Raw genomic sequence first — 17,535 nt, 5'->3', positions numbered from 1 at the left:
GTTTCTGTTCAGAACACTGAAGGTTCTCTTTATTAGAAATGTTGAATCCTTTAGCACAACATCATTCAGTAATCTCTGAAAGGAAAAAGTTGCAGCAACATCCTCTAGTCATAAGTCTACTCTAGTGGTATTGCACTGTCGAATGATCGGGAATTAGTTGTAAACCAAACATACAGATGATAAACATGTCGTCTATGAAGCACCAACACGTATCTGCTGCAACCTTCTTCTGCCTTAGCGTACATAAATTGTTCTTATAGAAGGTAAGTAACTCTCTGTATATATTAAATCTTGTGTAAACTATATTAGTATACCGTAATACAAAGGTATTGGATGTAGTTTCATGTACATAAAAACTATATAATATCTTGTGAGAGATCGAAATTTCCATGGAGTGAACCACCATAATACAAAGTAATTGGATTCATCAAATTAAGATACAAAACCAAAAGCAATGGAGTCACGCAACTGACTCAAAGGAATCATCAATCGAGAAGTTCCCTACTCATTCATTTAATTACCCTTCCAGAAGACTGTATACCTCATCCAGCCCACTTCTTTATCCTTTATTTTCCTTTACTACTATTAACTTCTCAAACTTTCACTGGACTTATCTCCTTTTATATCTACTCTTTCCACGGCATCACAGTTAGTTTCTAAATTGTATCTCTTAGCGGAAAGAAAAGTAAATGCTTGGAAAGATAGTAGTGTTTATTGTCCCTCAATGTGTTCAGTTTAATTTGTTTGAATCCTTAACGTTAAATCACCTATACATCCTTATAAGACGGTAATGCAGCGCGTCTTATGAAATAGTTGTTTTTTTTTTTTTTTTTACCCATTGTACGGGAAAGCTAAACCTTCTGAAAAACATCTTTCATTTGTCTGAGTCTTTTTAACGTTAGACCACCTATACATCCGTGTACGATAGAAGTGCAGCATTTCTTCCGAAATTGGTTTTCCTATTATATAGAAAAGCTAAGTCTTCTGAAAATATTTTTCCTTTGTACTTTATAAAGCAAACAGAAATGTCAAAACGGAAATGGGAAAATTTTTATTGCATGAAATGCAAAAAAAAAGTCCTGCTAAGAAATTAGATGTATATATATATATATATATTTCTCATATAATTACGTATATACAAATGAAGAATGGGGGAAAAAAGGGAAGATGCAATGCCAATTTCTTCCCTTTTTGTAAAACAGTTATTATTTCTATTTCTACCTCTTCTCACAGTGTAACATGTATACTTCTATATTTCTGCATAGGGTGTTAAGGGATCAAACCTTTTAATTATTCCGTCATGTTGTGGCTTTGTACACCTGATAAGAAACGCTATTGACAATATTTACACAAACTGTTTAATACATCAAATCTGGTAAAACAACTTCCATTAAAAGCACTTCTGTAGTAATGAAAAGTATCTTATTATCACGAGCTGAAGAAAACAAAGGAGCTTTACATGATGTTTAACATTCATTCGAGTAGTTCGTAAATCAATCGAACGATTTAGATCAGTGGTCAAAGAGTGTCCTCCAAATGGTCTAAAGTGCCAATGACTGGCGCGAAACACCAGGCCGAGGTCATTTGAGAGAACACAACAGTGGGGTGAGGACTGCAGAGGAAGAACTTTGAGAATCACAGGTTTAAACAAATATCTAATACACACATAATATAACATCATATCTTGTTTTGTTTTTCTCTCTTTTTTAACGAGATCCTACAATGTACATTAAGGTGTGATGAATATATAATTAAACGTCGGGTAGTGGAACTTACTGCGTTTAATTAAATATATATATATATATACACATTCATGTGTATTTGTTGCACATTAAATCTTCTTATCACCATAAAATAAATTAATTAATATGTTAAAAATTGCTATGATTAATGAGTAAGAATTAGGCATAATGTTAAATTGCCACCGCCTTTTAATTTCAAATTATTCTGGCTAGAATTTTTTTCAATTAAGTCATTCACTATATCCTTCAGTTTTAAAAGCAACAGTATACGTGTGTGTTTGAACACGGAGAAACAAAACGTATAAATAAACTATTCTGTTTTTGTGTTTTTACCCATTTTGTAAGTTACTGTTTCAACGGCAATGAAGAACGTGACCCATTTAACAGCAAACAGACAAATATTAAAGTCTTCAATCCTCCGTCTTTCTCGAAAATTAAGACGGGTGTTTCAAAACATTAAGTAAATACATTGGAAGTCAATAAACCTGACATTTTCTGGGGAAATAGTTTCAGTGCTTTACAACATGCTAAAATTAATAGATTATTGAGTTAAAGGTGGATAAATCTAATTATACATACATATAACAAAAAGTTTTGTTCGTGTAGATTTTTGTTGCTGCCCTCTATCCAGAAAAAAATTAAACACATTTCTTTAACTTTTTACTTTTATATGAGCATGACTGAAATATACGTCGAAATGACTAATATTCGCGAGTGTTGATTCCGAATGTTTATCCAATATATCGAGCGCATTATCTTTTGTTCTATTAACAATTTTTAAGACGATGATCTTCATATGTCCAGTGCTTGTACTTACTAGTTGCGATCGAGATGAAACAAAATGGCGAATTTAAAAGTCGTTAGTTTAAAGCCATCATTAGAAATGTGTAAATATTAATAATGAGTAAGTCACAGAATTGGGCGAGCAAACCCGAAATGCTTACATTGCTATATACGTGTTTATGGGGTAAATCAAAATTGCATTATTTCAAGGAATTTTCATTTAAGTACGTAAATAAGTAAGTGATTTTTCCAGAAAAGCGTATACAATAAAAAAGAAAAAAAGATGCACCCTATCACTCTAATTCTTTCTCAGAACTTTTCCGTCTGGGATCCCAGTGATTCCTTCCTTGTACCGCAAAGGATACTGATATATATATGTATTTAATGGATGATGTGCTACTTTGGGCATATAATTAGATTTGAGGTTCGGTTGTTACAGGTCCTAATGATAATAAAATCCAACTGAATGTGCGTGCACCTCACGTTTGATGCACGAAAATATAGTTAATAAAAAAGGAAACAAACAGCATAATAAACAATTTAATTTTATAAAGAGAAGTATGGGTCGATATATACGTAACTTCGCTGGCTTTTAGTAATACAGAAAATGTTAATGCTACAAAAAATATTGAAAAAAGAAAACCTACTTAAAATTAAAACAATACCTCTGCTTTGGCTCAGACTATCATAATTACAACGATCTGCCAAAGCATGGATGTTTTTTATTATTTTAAATCATTCAGCTTTTGTAGTTTGTTTGTTTTGAATTTCTCGCAAAGCTACTCGAGTGCTATCTGCGCTAGCCGTTCGTAATTTAGCATTGTAAGATTAGAGGGAAGACAGCTAGTTATCACCACCCACCGCCAACTCTTGAGCTACTTACTCTTTTACCAACGAATAGTGGGATTAACTGTCACATTATAACGCCCCCAGGCGAGCATGTTTGGTGCGACCGGGATTCGAACCCGCAACCCCTCAGATTAAGAGTCGAACGCCTTAACCCATCTGGTCATGCCGGGCCTAGCTTTTGTAGTTTGTAATTTCTTGTTTCAATATTTTTGTAACATTAAAAGTTTTGTTATTACTGTAGCTACTTAAATAACGTACATGTGATTCCTACTTGTCTTTATAGGATTAAAAAATATTGTATTTATTTCCCTATAATTATTATAGTTAATTTTGACATTTGTGATGACGAGAGACCCAACTAAAACCAAAACTAAGCCAATATACAGGAACACCTTTATACCTACACTAATTAATAACCAAACATCTAACTGCAACGCCCCCTACAATCCCGTACTCGTTTACACTCTCGTTCCGAAGACATTTGCTAGGTAACGGTCAGTTACAAACTCTCTCTTTGTTAACCTGAGGATGACCTAAGAAGGTAGAATCGTTGTTCTCTGCTGTAGTGGTAAAAGTGTTAATAGCCATACCAACTGTCCTGAGGTACATAATTTTGACCTCATATTTTAAGGTAAGTACCAATATATACGATACGTAAATCCATAACATAAAAAAATTGCACTGACCATGGATAGTAAATAATTTTTAATTATTTAGATTTCAAACTAGTTATTATACTGCTGTACGTCACTTTTAGCTATTGGCCTCACTGTACAAACAACTTACCACGTGAGGTATGGTGGCGGTCCAGTGCCTGAAGAGTGCATGTACACTGTCAGATACTGCTAGTTAAAGCTAGGCTGACCACAATTAACTATCCGAAAGGTGAAAATACTGAAATATATGCCTGTTGAATTTACACACAATCCGAAATTATAACGGGAAAAGTAATCCTCACGTGAAAAACATACACGGCGTTCAGCAAAAGTAAAATTATTAAAATTATAACGTTCTACAACAACGCTACGCTACACAAGGACAAGCAGCACTCGGGGCAAGTTGATACTGGGAAGCATTCACGTACCCGTGAGAGGGCGCTGCTAGTCATGTTTCAATGTATTGGAATGCAGTACTAGGACCAAACCCGTGTGAACGACCTAAATGTACCTCAACAACTAACAATGGGGAGGAATTTGATACTGTCAGTCCGTAATTCGTAAAGCATCGTGGCATAGCTATCACAAAACTAAACGGATATTTGCTTTAATATATTGATATTTTGTACTTTTTTTATGTCTGCGAAAATTTGCTACGTTTACAACGTGGCTAATTTTTTATTCAATTCAAACTGTTAAATATGCCAACTTACACTTTACCTAGATTGTATGCAAGTGTGTACAAAAAGTATATCTGTTATTGCAGTACCACAGTTTTATTGTAAAAAGTATCATACGGGTATATCTGTCGGTCACTAAATAACTATGGATATTAATGATTATTAAAAGTTTAAAAGATGTAAAAAATGGTATTTAAACGATTTTGTTTTTTTAAATAACGTGTACATTTTCTATTAATTGTGTTTATGTACTGATTAGCAGGAAATATAAGGTAGTAAATTGGTGAAAGGGAAAGTTTCTGCTTTACAAAAGCCTACAAAATCCACTGAAAATATCAACAGTTCTTTACCATGTGATACACAGCATAATACAACTACGAGGTTAAAAAAAAACCCTAATATTATACGTAACTGTATACTTCTTTATCATGTAATAAGAAGCAGAATACATGTTTTACAAGTACAGATTAAGAAACCCCGTAATTTATGCCTAATTGGAAGATCAGACAGTCTCTAAACAAGTAAAAAAACATGAGCATCACAGACTTCGTTTATGTGTATTCGTTTGTTTGAAGTTAAGCACAATGGGCTATCTTATACTCTGGCCACTAAAGGTATCTAAAATGTGTATAAGACGTAAAAGCTACATATTAGATACCAGTCACGTCCGATTAACAGAAGTTTGTAACATGGAAAAGACCGAATTTTGTTAGTGCATATGTGTGTGAGAGAGAGAGAGGAGTAGGTGAAAATGATTTTTCTAAACTGTTATTATATAGTGTAACTTTTTTACTATTTCCATGTGACTACTATTTGTACATTTGCACGTCTTGTTATTGTTCTTTTAATGTACAATAAGGAGTTGTAAGAACAAAAAATGTAAAACCTTAGCATAATTATAAGAAACAGCATCAAAAGAGCAAACGGGAACTGCAGGGTTTTAAAAGTACATTGTGAAACCATTTGTTGAATGTTGAGCCTTGTAAATGTATAGTATTGCCAAGGGAAGAGAGGGAGGTTAGTGTGGTTGAGTTTTTTCTGTTTCATGGTTGACTATCATTCACCGTGCATTCAAGTGCCCATTTTAATTTCAATTTTTTTCCTTATTACAATGTCTGCATTTTTTTAAAAAAAGAACAAGCTTAGTTGTGCTGAATCACTAGTGGTTCTGGCCATTCAAATGTTTTTCAAGTCCTGGTTGTATGAAAGATCTAGCCTAATGTTCAATTTGTCGAAGCATGCAATTCTTTAATCTGGGAAGTGTGATTGCTAAAATACACATTTTATCTTGTTCTTAATGGGAATATTTTAAGTTTCCAATAACAAAGTAGTATCGAAATTAAAGCAGGCTACAGTAAAATATGTTCTCTTTTCCTTTTTCGCTAACAACTCGTTTTGGACAAGTTAGAATTTGGATTTAAAATTTTTATTAGATACGTAATTCGATTCTGATATTTCACCACACTTTTTATCCCAAGAGTAAACATGTTTATATTTCACTTAACCTAAAAATTTATACGATAATTAAAACTAGGCATTGTATTCAAACACCATTTGGCGACACTGTTAATTAAATTTATTCTAGATCTGATAATAAACGTATTTGACGACAAGATATTTGAAAGTTGCAAACAAGATTTTTTTTTCACTATAAATTAATTAATGGAAATGAGTTGTTGTTGTGGTGATGTTTCTAGTTTAGTCTTTACTGTTGTTCTTGACTTTAGATACATCAGTGACAAAACGAAGGGACGGTTTGTTTCTGGAACCCTGGTTTATTTTTCGTATATTAAGACCAGGAGTTATTGTTTAAAACTCCCATGAAGTGAAGCACCAAGTAGTTTTTCACACCAATCTGAGGGTCGCGGGTTCGAATCCCCGTCACACCAAACATGCTCGTCCTTTCAGCCGTGGGAGCGTTATAACATATCGGTCGATTCCACTCTTTGTTGTTAATATAATGCCCCAAAAGTTAGCGGCGGGTGGTGATGACTAGCTGCCTTCCCTCTAGCCTCACACTGTTAAATTAGGGACGACTAGTGTAGCTTTGCGCGAAATTGAAACCAAACCAAACTTCTCTGAAGCAATTCCACGTGGAGAGTAATTATATTAAGTTTAACTTCCCCTCCTCAGACTGGATGTGATCTATTGACTAGCACGTCAGGCTGCTGATTCGAAGGTCTTAGGTTTAGAACTACATTTTCGACCTTTGGTATAATAAGTAACTAATAACTAATCCTGTTATTTCGGGTGCATGGCCAGGTGGCTAAGGCGCTCTACTCGTAATCTGAGGGTCGTAGGTTCGAATCCCTGTCACACCAAACATGCTCATCCTCTCAGCCATATGGGCGTTATAATGTGACGGTCAATCCCACTATTCTTGGTAAAAGAGTAGTCCAAGAGTTGGCGGTGGGTGGTGATGACTAGCTGCCTTTCCACTGGTCTTACACTGCTAAATTAGGGACGGCTAGCGCAGATGGTCCTCGTGTCGCTCTGCGCAAACTTCAAAAACAAACAAACCTGTTATTCGGGTTTAAAGAGGCCTGGTGGTTAGAACACTTGACTCGAAAATTGCGGGTCGCAAGTTCGAATCCCATCACCATATAAACTCATTCTTTCATCCATAAGGGCGTTGTGACGTTACACTCAGTCCCACTTTCTGTTGGTTAAAGAGTAGCCCACGAGTTAACAGTAGGTGGCGTTGATTAATTACCTTTATTTAGTACATCCTTTCAAAATTGGGGACGGGCTTATAAGAAATTCGACAAACAAACAAACAAGAGATTTATGAGGCGGAAAAGGTCTTCATGTCGCTGGGTGCTTCTGGCTGGTCTTTCCTTTGGTTGGTAATTCAAAATTAGTAATGGTTATATCTGAAGCTTCGAGGATCACTGACTTAGCGGTTTAACAATTGTGCACATAATGTACCGTTCAAGTTGAAAATTTCAATTTCAATTGTGCTTTTTCAGTGAGACGTGAAGATTCGTGATGTATGAGCAAAATAATATCCTGCTTGTAGGAACCTGCACTGGTAAGTAAAACAAACAAATAAAGTATACAGTATTCAATTCCTTAAAAATAGAACTAGCAATTTGACTATCATACAAGGTATTAGTGGACTGCTAAGGCTAGCAAGAAGGCTTGTGACAATATTTTGTTAGACTTAGTGACTGCTACGGTCGGCATGGTTAACTTTCAGAGTGGCCCGTTAAGAATGGTATGAAGGTGTGACACTGTATTTTTTTTTTACCCACAACATAGTGCCTCATTGAATGGCTATGAGTATTTTTTCTGAGTACAAACTTGTAGGCTCATAGCTCCGTCTCTTGATCGATTTGAGATCTAATCACAGCCCCGGCTATTGAGGATTCCCTCTTGCTAACTTTCAGAGTGGACTGCTATGTTTCGAATAAGTTTAACTTAACAAAATCTGTCGATCTTTTGATACAATGGTTAAGTATTGGATAATAAACTCTTAAAGTTAAAAATAAAAGTCGTCTCGAGAGCTTTTGAACAAGCATGTATAATAGCACCGTTTACTAAGCTTATGATAGCTTCTAAAAAGTGTTTATAGGGGTCCATCCTAAAAGTGATCAAGTAATGTGTTTCTGCTAAGCGATCAAGCGTTACGGAAATAACGTCACCCAATACGGATATTCAGCATGTTTGTTTTTTTTACTTCTCATCGCTAAGGTTTAAGTATAAATTTAGCAATACTTTTGAAACCATTGATGTAACGAAGGATATAACAAGACCACACAGAGAGAAATATAAATGAAGAAGAAATCATTACCCTCTCCAGAAATTTATTTTAAGTCATTCTAATATTGGGCGTTAGGTGTTGTTGTAAATAATGTGTTGACCTGTAGGTCTGGTTGCTGGAAGAGGTCGTTGTTCACTAGGTGTGATGACAGCACATTATATCAAATTAATAGTGCTACGTTGTTGTTTGATCACGTGTCTAAAGTACGTTCTTTGATTCGATGGCTGCATGTATTCGCAGATTACGGGAAATTTATGTGAAAAATAAAAAAATAGATTGACCCAACCTGTTAAACAAGTATATAGACGTTGAGAGAAATTGCTAATGAATTTATGGTGAGGTGGATACAGAAAAAGTGATAACCTGTTATTCTAGCAGATAGACAGATAAATAGAAATGAATAAATGGACAGATTGTAGAACAAACAGAAAGATACGTATAGAATTAGGTAAATTTAAAAATAACAAGAACATACAGAAAGTAAGACAGGGAGATAAAGATAAGTTCATGAGCGTCTTTGACATGGAAGTACATTGCAGAGTTCAGAATTGGTAAATGATTTATTCGGAAAAACCACGTTTGTGTGATTAGAGAAAAGATACATAATTGCTACTTCAAAACTACTGAAAACTAACAGACCCCAAATGTTTCCTTTCTGCACGATCTGTATTTACTTTTTGATCTAGTATCCCATCTGTTTCTTAACTAAGACGTTACCATGACAGAAAGGTCAACGAGAAGCTCAGTCATCTGTTATTCTAATGGTATGAATTTAAAGTTACGACAACATATTTAGTATTAACATCTTATTTATGATACTGTATTGCATTTATATAATGGTACAAAACCTTCCATACTAGGTTAGCAGCGGACGTTTACATTGTTTGAAATCCCTCGCTTCATTATTGGGCTTAGAGTTCCGAATCAACCTAGGCAAACCACTTCTGACTTAGAAAGGAATGTGGCGTGTTTCTGCTACGTGTATCTTAACTCAGCTCTGAGTACACATACGTCAACTAAATCCTTATTTTAATAATTAGACTAAACAGGTCTTATCATTCATCCTGTTGTAGCGAACACTGCAGATGATAGTACTCATTACAATACAGGAAAAAACAAAACAGCAGCAACAACAAAACACTTATAGTTCTGATAATGAACTCGACCCGCTTTCTGAAAATGGAATTATAAGTACTAAGTAAGTACAGTGCATTTTACGTAATAGGTTTCGAAAAATAGAAAGTAGATGACATCTTATTGTAATGCGCTTCATAATATTGTGTTTTAGTTCACTGCAAATGAGGTGTATTTTAATGAATTGAGTTTCCAAAGATAGTAAGTATTTTTGAAAGCATAATTTGTGGAACTGATCTTTCAAACAGAATGAAATCAACACTATGGAACTCAGTTACAAAGTAGTGTTAATGAAATGTTTAACGAAACTTGTTTTAAACAATCTAAAAAAGCACAATTTACTGAACCAGTTTTTCAGTAAATGTTTATTGATATTTAAGTACAAAGCTACACAATGAACTACCTATTTTATGCCCACCACAGGTAAATAAACCCTGTTTTTAGCATTATAAGCTTTCGAACTTGTCGTTGTGCCATTGAGGGTTTCAGATAAATAGAAACCCTATTCTACGGGCTTGTTTTATAGTGTTGAGCTTTCAAACAAAATAATTCAAGTACATTTTTACTTACTTTTACAAACAAGTTAAAGAAAGTGATTTTTTAGGGAATGTGTTTTCAGACAAATTAAATACATATGTTTTGTTTCTCTTTGTTTTGTTTATGGAAATGAATTGTTATGAAGCTAGGTGTGAAGAACATCGGTTAAAGTTATGAGAACCAAGAAAGTGACAGGGTTTTGTTTAGCCCCTGAGGGATTAGGGAATTATAGCTCTCAAAGGTGTTAAAATATTAGTGGAAACATCGGCAGCCTCTCTATTTTTAGCCACTGTGTAGAATATAGAACCACATAGAATTATGAACCTTTATAATCCTAAACACAAAACACAAATAAAAGTTTATAAAGGACGTGTTGGCATGATTTTTGAGAAAAGGTTATGAAAAGCAGACGTTTAACATAGGGATAAGGAAAAAAAAGGAGACCAGGAGATGTAAGAGAGATCGAATAGACCGAGGAAGGGGCGAAAGAAGAATTACTATGTTGACAGTAAGAAACAAAACTAGTTCTATATCTGTGTGCTGTTGATTGTTGCAATAAGTACACAGCGTTTTTTTGGTATATATATTAGTATGTGTCAGTTCTCGATACATGTAAAAGTAAGGACAACGTTAATAAGGTTAAATAGACAGCGAAGTGCGAGTACAGCGCAGTCATAATAAAGTATCAAACACAGTGAACAACACAACTATTAAGTTAAATGTAAATAAACTAGATTTAATGGAACTGAGTAATTAAAGGAAGCTCACTTTGAAAATAACAAATTTGTGTACGTGCTATAAGATTTGGCGGTGCGTTTTTTTACTAGTTACCTTCTCTTCGAACTATATTCTAACACAATCTAAAACTTTTCGAGGTGTCAGACATTGTGTTTTATCTTTCATTTTTAACCAGTGACATACTTTACACAGATTTTCCAAGGGGTTTGTAGGTTTATTAGACTCATCCACATATCTTCTCTTACTGCACGTTGTAGCCATCGTTTGTTTGTTTTTTTCGGCAATGGCTTGTGAACCATGAACCTTCAGATTTATGTTATTTTACCATGACAGAAAAATAAGCCACCAAGAAATAAATTATAAATTTCATTAAAGCGTGAGGCTACATTTAGATTAACACAAATTGGTCTAACTGTTGATCGGCTGTGACAACTAATATAGTTTTCTGATGCTTACTAATTATGACCTTGTTCCACTGTCGGCTTGCTGTTACAAGTAATACAGTTTATGGTGCTTACCAATTCTTACCTTGTCCACTGTTGACTTCTGTCACAAGTAATACAGTTTATGGTGCCTACTAATTCCGGTCTTGTCACTGTCAACTTGTGCTACAAACAATGCAATTTTGGCAGTAGTTACTGCTCTCCAGTGGCTCAGCCATAAGTCTAAGGTCTCGCACCGTTGAAAAACCTGCTTCGATACTTGAGGTTGGGTAAAAGCAAAAGCAAACAAATACCTGTGCTTTCTAATACCAATTGTTTTTCATTGTCGACGTACGTGTATAATTGTTTCTTTATTTTAACACGCAGCTCAGTTTTGTGTAGTTCCTAGCGTATGATGTATTATTGGAAACTAAATTTTACACAGTTTCATTTCTACACTTAAATACTGGAGAGGTGAAAAACGACAATATATTTTCTTAAGAAGTACGGCTTATTTAATGTATAATAACAAAAGCTGCAGTTTGGTATAGATTTTAGCATCATTAGATAAAATGTTGCTAAAGCTTCATGAATATGTAATATGATGAAGTATGTATTATTACACTACCATTGGTAGTTAAGGCGTTTGACTCGTAATTCGAGGGTCGCGGGTTCGCATCCTCGTCACACCAAACATGCTCGCCCTTTCATCTGTGGGGGCGTTATAATGTGGCTTTCAATCCCACTGTTCGTTGGTAAAAGAATAGTCCAAGAGTTAGCGGGGGGTGGTGATGACTAGCTGCTATCCCTCTAGTCTTACACTACTAACTTAGGGACGGCTACCACAAATAGCCCTCGTGTAGCTTTGCGCGAAATTCAAAACAAACATTTTCATAATGAGTCAAAATCGACGTTTGAATCCCAAACAGTAAATCAACAAATAAATGTATAAATACGTAAAGTAACACTCAGAGCCCTCTAAGAAACGTAACAGCGTTGAACACGTTTAAACCTATGATTTGTGCAGCTCTGACTTAAAGGATAACAACAATTCCTAATTGTGCATTTCTTTTGATATTTACTACTATTGCTCGTTTCACGTACGTTTCTGAACCGAAATGTGTGCTATTTGTCGAATATACTAGAGATATTTCATAGGTGTGTGATTTGTTATGTCTTAAGAGTCGCTTGCCTGTGTAACTAGAAGCCTTACAAGAGAACAATACATTTTTAATTGTTTAGAAAATGCAACGAAACGTCGACAGAAATACGTACAGCCATTTACATTGTGAAAGTAAACAAGGGGTGGAAATGGGTATTCGCAGTTATTAACACAGGTGCCATTTATAACGTTTATAATCTGAAAAAGAAGGTAGGAAAGTGAATAGAAAAGAAATAAAAGGTTTTCTTTGTTGCAACTAATTTCGATTACTGAACAGAAATAAGAATTTATTGTCTCGAGGGTCTGAACAATAAAAGTAACGAAGACTGGTAGTTAGTTAGTGATTTATAGGAGACAACTTAACGTGTAACATAGAAATGCTCTTCACTTCAGCAACAAAACACAAAATAATCGGCACGCATTTTAAAAATATTTATTTTCTTGTACAATGGTGCCATCTCTATGATTTTTCTCTCGATTTTTTATTTTTTAAGTTGGGAGATTGTATCATTTTGATTCTTTGTTGCATTTCTCGTAAAGTCATAGAACGGCCACCTGCGCTAGCCGCTCCAAATTTTAGAGTTATAAACTAGAGGGAAGACAGCTAGTCATCACAAAGAACCCACCACCAACTCTTGAGTTACTCTTATCAGAGGAAATGGTTGTTGTATTGAATTAAGCACAAAGCCAAACAAACGTGTTCTGCCCACTACGGGTATCGAAACCCGGTTCTTAGCGTTGTAAGTCAACAGACATACCACTAAGGGGCAAAGGGTAGAATTTTATTCCCAGTTTTATAAACACACGACAGTATCAAAGTGTTATTGATTGGTTATTATTATTTTGGTCATAACAGGACATGAACCGCAGAATCTCAGCTGCACAAACTGACGCACGAACCACGAGACTGTGCCCAGACAAGCTAACAGGATATAGTGCATTGAAATCGGCATTGCTACTTGAGCTTTGTTACGGTCTTACATGTTTTTTATCAACATATTTTCTTAGACTGCCTGTTTTGTAAAGTATTCCTTAACCTTTTTAGTTTCTGTAAGAAACAGTAAATTTTATTTTCCGTTAAATCTCTTCAAACACGGATATTTTATTAATATATTAACCGTCAATCCATTTGTTATTTTAGAAGTATGGAAATACACATAAAAAATAAACGAGGCAAAATTTATATGAGAAACAGCGTTGGTTTTATTGTCATTGTAGCACTTAAACTATATATTCAATCATTAAGAAACTAGACGCTCATTCACACATGTTAAATATGATTTTGCACCATCTGGAACGTAATGCGGTTGATATGTAAAACAAATTAAAGTCTGAGTAAATAATTTCGAAATAAATATAGCTTATATCTTAAAAATGGTTATTATGTCTTAAAAACAAACCAGTAGAAGAAATAAATATACATATTTTTCTAAATAATCAAAGAGAATTGATTGATTTATTGTTCGGAATTAAGTATAAAACTACCGAAAGGGGACTCTGCTCACACGGTTTCTAGTGGTGCAAGTTCACAGACATGTCACTGTGAACATCAAAGAGAAATAAATAAGTACAATTACCTTCTTAACTGTTTGGTTCATAATAAAGAACGAATCATTTTGCGATTTTTTTCCACAATCATATGTGCATATTTGTAATTCAATAATAATGTAAATACATTATAAATTTGTATTATGTTAAAAACCTGTGTATGTCTTACCTGCCCATTCATTAGCTTCTTTGATTAACAGAATGGTTAACTTGCTTCAAAATGCAAAGCCCCTCAATGGGCTATCTGCGCTGAACCACTGCCGATATCTAACCCCAATTTTTGGCGTTATAAGTCTCCAGGCCTACTTTTGAACCACTAAGATGCGTTAACAGAACGAATAAGACCAACAAATGGTCATTAGTATATTTGAAAATGTCTTTATTTTGTAGGCACAAGTGCACAAGCTATTTTTTCGAAAAGTCTTGATTTTGTATTTATATCTCTTAACTAACTCAAGTTATGATATACGAGAACAAGAGTTATTTAACTAAGAATTATTTTATTTAGTGGAGGTTACCTCCTAATAGAATGGGACCGGCATGGCCAAGTGGTTAAGGCATTCGACTCGTAATCTGAAGGTCGTGGGTTCAAATCCCCTTCACACAAAACATGCTCGCCCTTTCAGCCGTGCAGGCGTTATAAAGTGATGGTTGGAGTTGGCGGTGGAAGATGATGAACAGGTGCCTTATACTGCTAAATTAGGGACGGCTAGTGCTGATCAGATAGCCCTCAAGTAGCTTCGCGTGAAATTCAAAACAAACAAACAAACAAACCTAATAAAACGAATTGAATTGAAGTGAAACGATTACGTATTCTGTACATATGTCATCTTGTACAACTTTCTTACAGTTGCTTACATTGGTTTAAATTTTGGCTGTATACGCTCCAAGTAATATACTCTTATATACGTATCTGTACAAACGAATTAATCACAAATAGTCCCTGAGACGCTATTATTGATGTGTTGCTTTTCTATTATATCAGTTCGTATTTTCCATGTACAAGATATTTAGGTAATTACTGTCGACTGGGAATTGTGTTTGTAAATCTATAAAACAAGTGTCTAATGCAGCTAAGTTTGATGCCTTGCGTTTGGTTCATTTTTAGAAAATAATAAATGATTTTACTGAGATGATAATTCACGTTGGAAGCTGCGCGTATAATTGAAAGCGAAAATGTATATCTGGCGTGGTGTATGGCAAATAAATGCTTGGTTTTACCATTAATAAATAGTTATGAAAAGTAATTGCCTATTTGTTTATTTTTTAATCTTCTCAGACTACGTCATGCGTGAGTTATGCGGAAATTGGAAGACTGCCGTTTGTGTTTTTTTTTTAGTATGTGTGCGTTTATGCTCCTATGGATGTAATTGTTTTTAGGAATTTTTTTTTTTTCGAAATTCAAAGATTACAGTCGTTGTTTAAAACTGAAGGACACTCGATAACATTAGAAATTATTTCGATTCATTTTAAAAGTTAAGCTCGATTTTAGAAAAATTCGAATAAATAACATAAGTATTTGTGTTTTTTTAATTTTTGGCAAAGCTACCTTGGCTATTTATCGCCGTCCTTAATTGTTCACTATTAGTAAAGGGTTTGTTTTTGAATTTCGAGCAAAGCTACACGAGGGCTATCTTCGCTAACCGTCTCGAATTCAGCAGTGAAAGACTCGGCCTGGCATGGCCTAGCGCGTTAAGGCGTGCGCTTCGTAATCTGAGGGTCGCGGGTTCGCGCCCGAGTCGTGCCAAAACATGCTCGCCCTCCCAGCCGTGGGGCGTTATAATGTGACGGTCAATCCCACTATTCGTTGGTAAAAGAGTAGCCCAAGAGTTGGCGGTGGGTGGTGATGACTAGCTGCCTTCCCTCTAGTCTTACACTGCAAAATTAGAGACGGCTGGCACAGATAGCCCTCGAGTAGCTTTGTGCGAAATTCAAAAACAAACAAAACGATTTAAAACTAGTTATGAATCAATGTATTCGAATGCAATGTGCCTGGCGCAAGGTTTCTAAATGAAAATAGAAGCAAAATAAAAAAATAATGCACTATAATATAAGGAGAAAAATTATACTAGTTTGTATTTTTGTTGATATTTTCAAGTGAGTGAAAATTACTGAGAGATAATCCGGGGTTTCTAAGGCAAACTTCAAAATCTAAACTGGTTTAACTGAACAGTGACCCAGAAAAAGAATCCTAGTGACGCCCATGTCCGCCTCTTTCAACATAATATAACCGAGCTCACACATTACGTATATATATATATATATATATATAGTTACGCAATCTTGTTTTCATCCAACCTTTGATATTCTGAAAATACGATTAGCTTTACATTTTAACTCAAAAAAATTATCTTCATTTGTTTCAGGTTTATGCACAAAGGGCTATACGCAGAAATAATTATATTACAGCAATGGTAATGTTTAATAATCCGTTTATTCTGTGTGTGTGATCCTTCACTGTTAAAACTAAAAAAAAATTCTGTAATCATTAAGTTAATAAATTCTCAAGAAAAGGTATATCGATGATAGTCTTAAGAGAATGATGCATTTTTAAATAGTTAGCACTTCACAAAAATGCAGGGTTTGATTCCCCGTAGAGCACACAGCAGATAGCCTTATATGGCTTTGCTCTAAAATAAAACCATGAAACTTGATCCAACTTATTATTATCAATTCCTTGTAACCAAATAATCAGCAAAAGTTAAATAGTAAATTAAAATAAAGGTAACAAGGTATTGATGTGCATTTGTTTCAGAATTTTTACACATAAACTATCTGCGTATAATTTTCAGCTGATAGACTAAAGGGAAGGCAGGTAGTAAAAAAACACCCACCGCTAACTTTGGGTGCACTTTTATCTGATCAAACAGTAACTTAACCGTCACTCGTTTAGTAAAATAACAGCTTTGAAAGCGATTTTGCGGCAACGGGTCGCGAACCGTAAAATATTGGATTCGTATTTTTGTCACGCTCCCCTCGCTGCGGACAAAGCTGATGCCGTTGCTTTTGTTCTAATGTTTTTGTTGTTTTTTTTTTTGCACATGAAGGGTCCAAAAAGTAGTGACCAGAGCCGTTGCGTTCTCCACATTCATTACGTGGCTGTGCAGCTATGAGTAAAAACATAATCTATATATACCGTTTTTAATTCAGAAGTTTTTATAAATAGGACATCTTATATTTTAATAAAAGTACAGAAACGTAAGACACGTTCAAATACAATTTTCAATAAGATCCTTGTATCATTTTAATTAATTAAGGTAAAATATACTAATGTGTATAAATGTCCAGGAAATTGTTCTTTACGAAACAGATGTAACAACGTGAAGACAAGAAAATAACGAATGGCTTTCTATAAATATATCAAACTAAAAACACTAAAAGTGAAATCAAGTCTAGAAAATATGGTCCTTGATGCAATAGTTTCGTTTTGTTTTGCACCTTTCCAACCAAACTGTAGAGAAAGTCGAATAGTCATGAGATTAGCACGTTAACCTAATTCATGGTTAGGATAGTTTACTACA

General features: G+C 34.7%; 1 protein-coding gene across 12 annotated transcripts in view; it reads right to left on the bottom strand.

Annotated features, from left to right (window-relative positions):
• Positions 1-17,535, bottom strand: part of LOC143223242 (catenin delta-2-like) — a 112,866-nt gene that overhangs the window by 53,943 nt on the left and 41,388 nt on the right. The window contains exon 1 of one of the 12 annotated variants that reach the window (XM_076450915.1): positions 4,161-4,436. The exons of the other annotated variants lie outside the window; for them this stretch is intronic. The gene's annotated coding sequence lies outside the window, so the exon portion shown is untranslated. Of the gene's footprint in view, positions 1-4,160; positions 4,437-17,535 lie in introns of those variants that run through there. 12 annotated transcript variants of the gene reach the window in all.

Source organism: Tachypleus tridentatus, chromosome 8, assembly GCF_004210375.1.
Source record: "Tachypleus tridentatus isolate NWPU-2018 chromosome 8, ASM421037v1, whole genome shotgun sequence".
NCBI lineage: Eukaryota > Metazoa > Arthropoda > Merostomata > Xiphosura > Limulidae > Tachypleus > Tachypleus tridentatus.
This window is presented reverse-complemented; position numbering and strand designations above follow the sequence as displayed.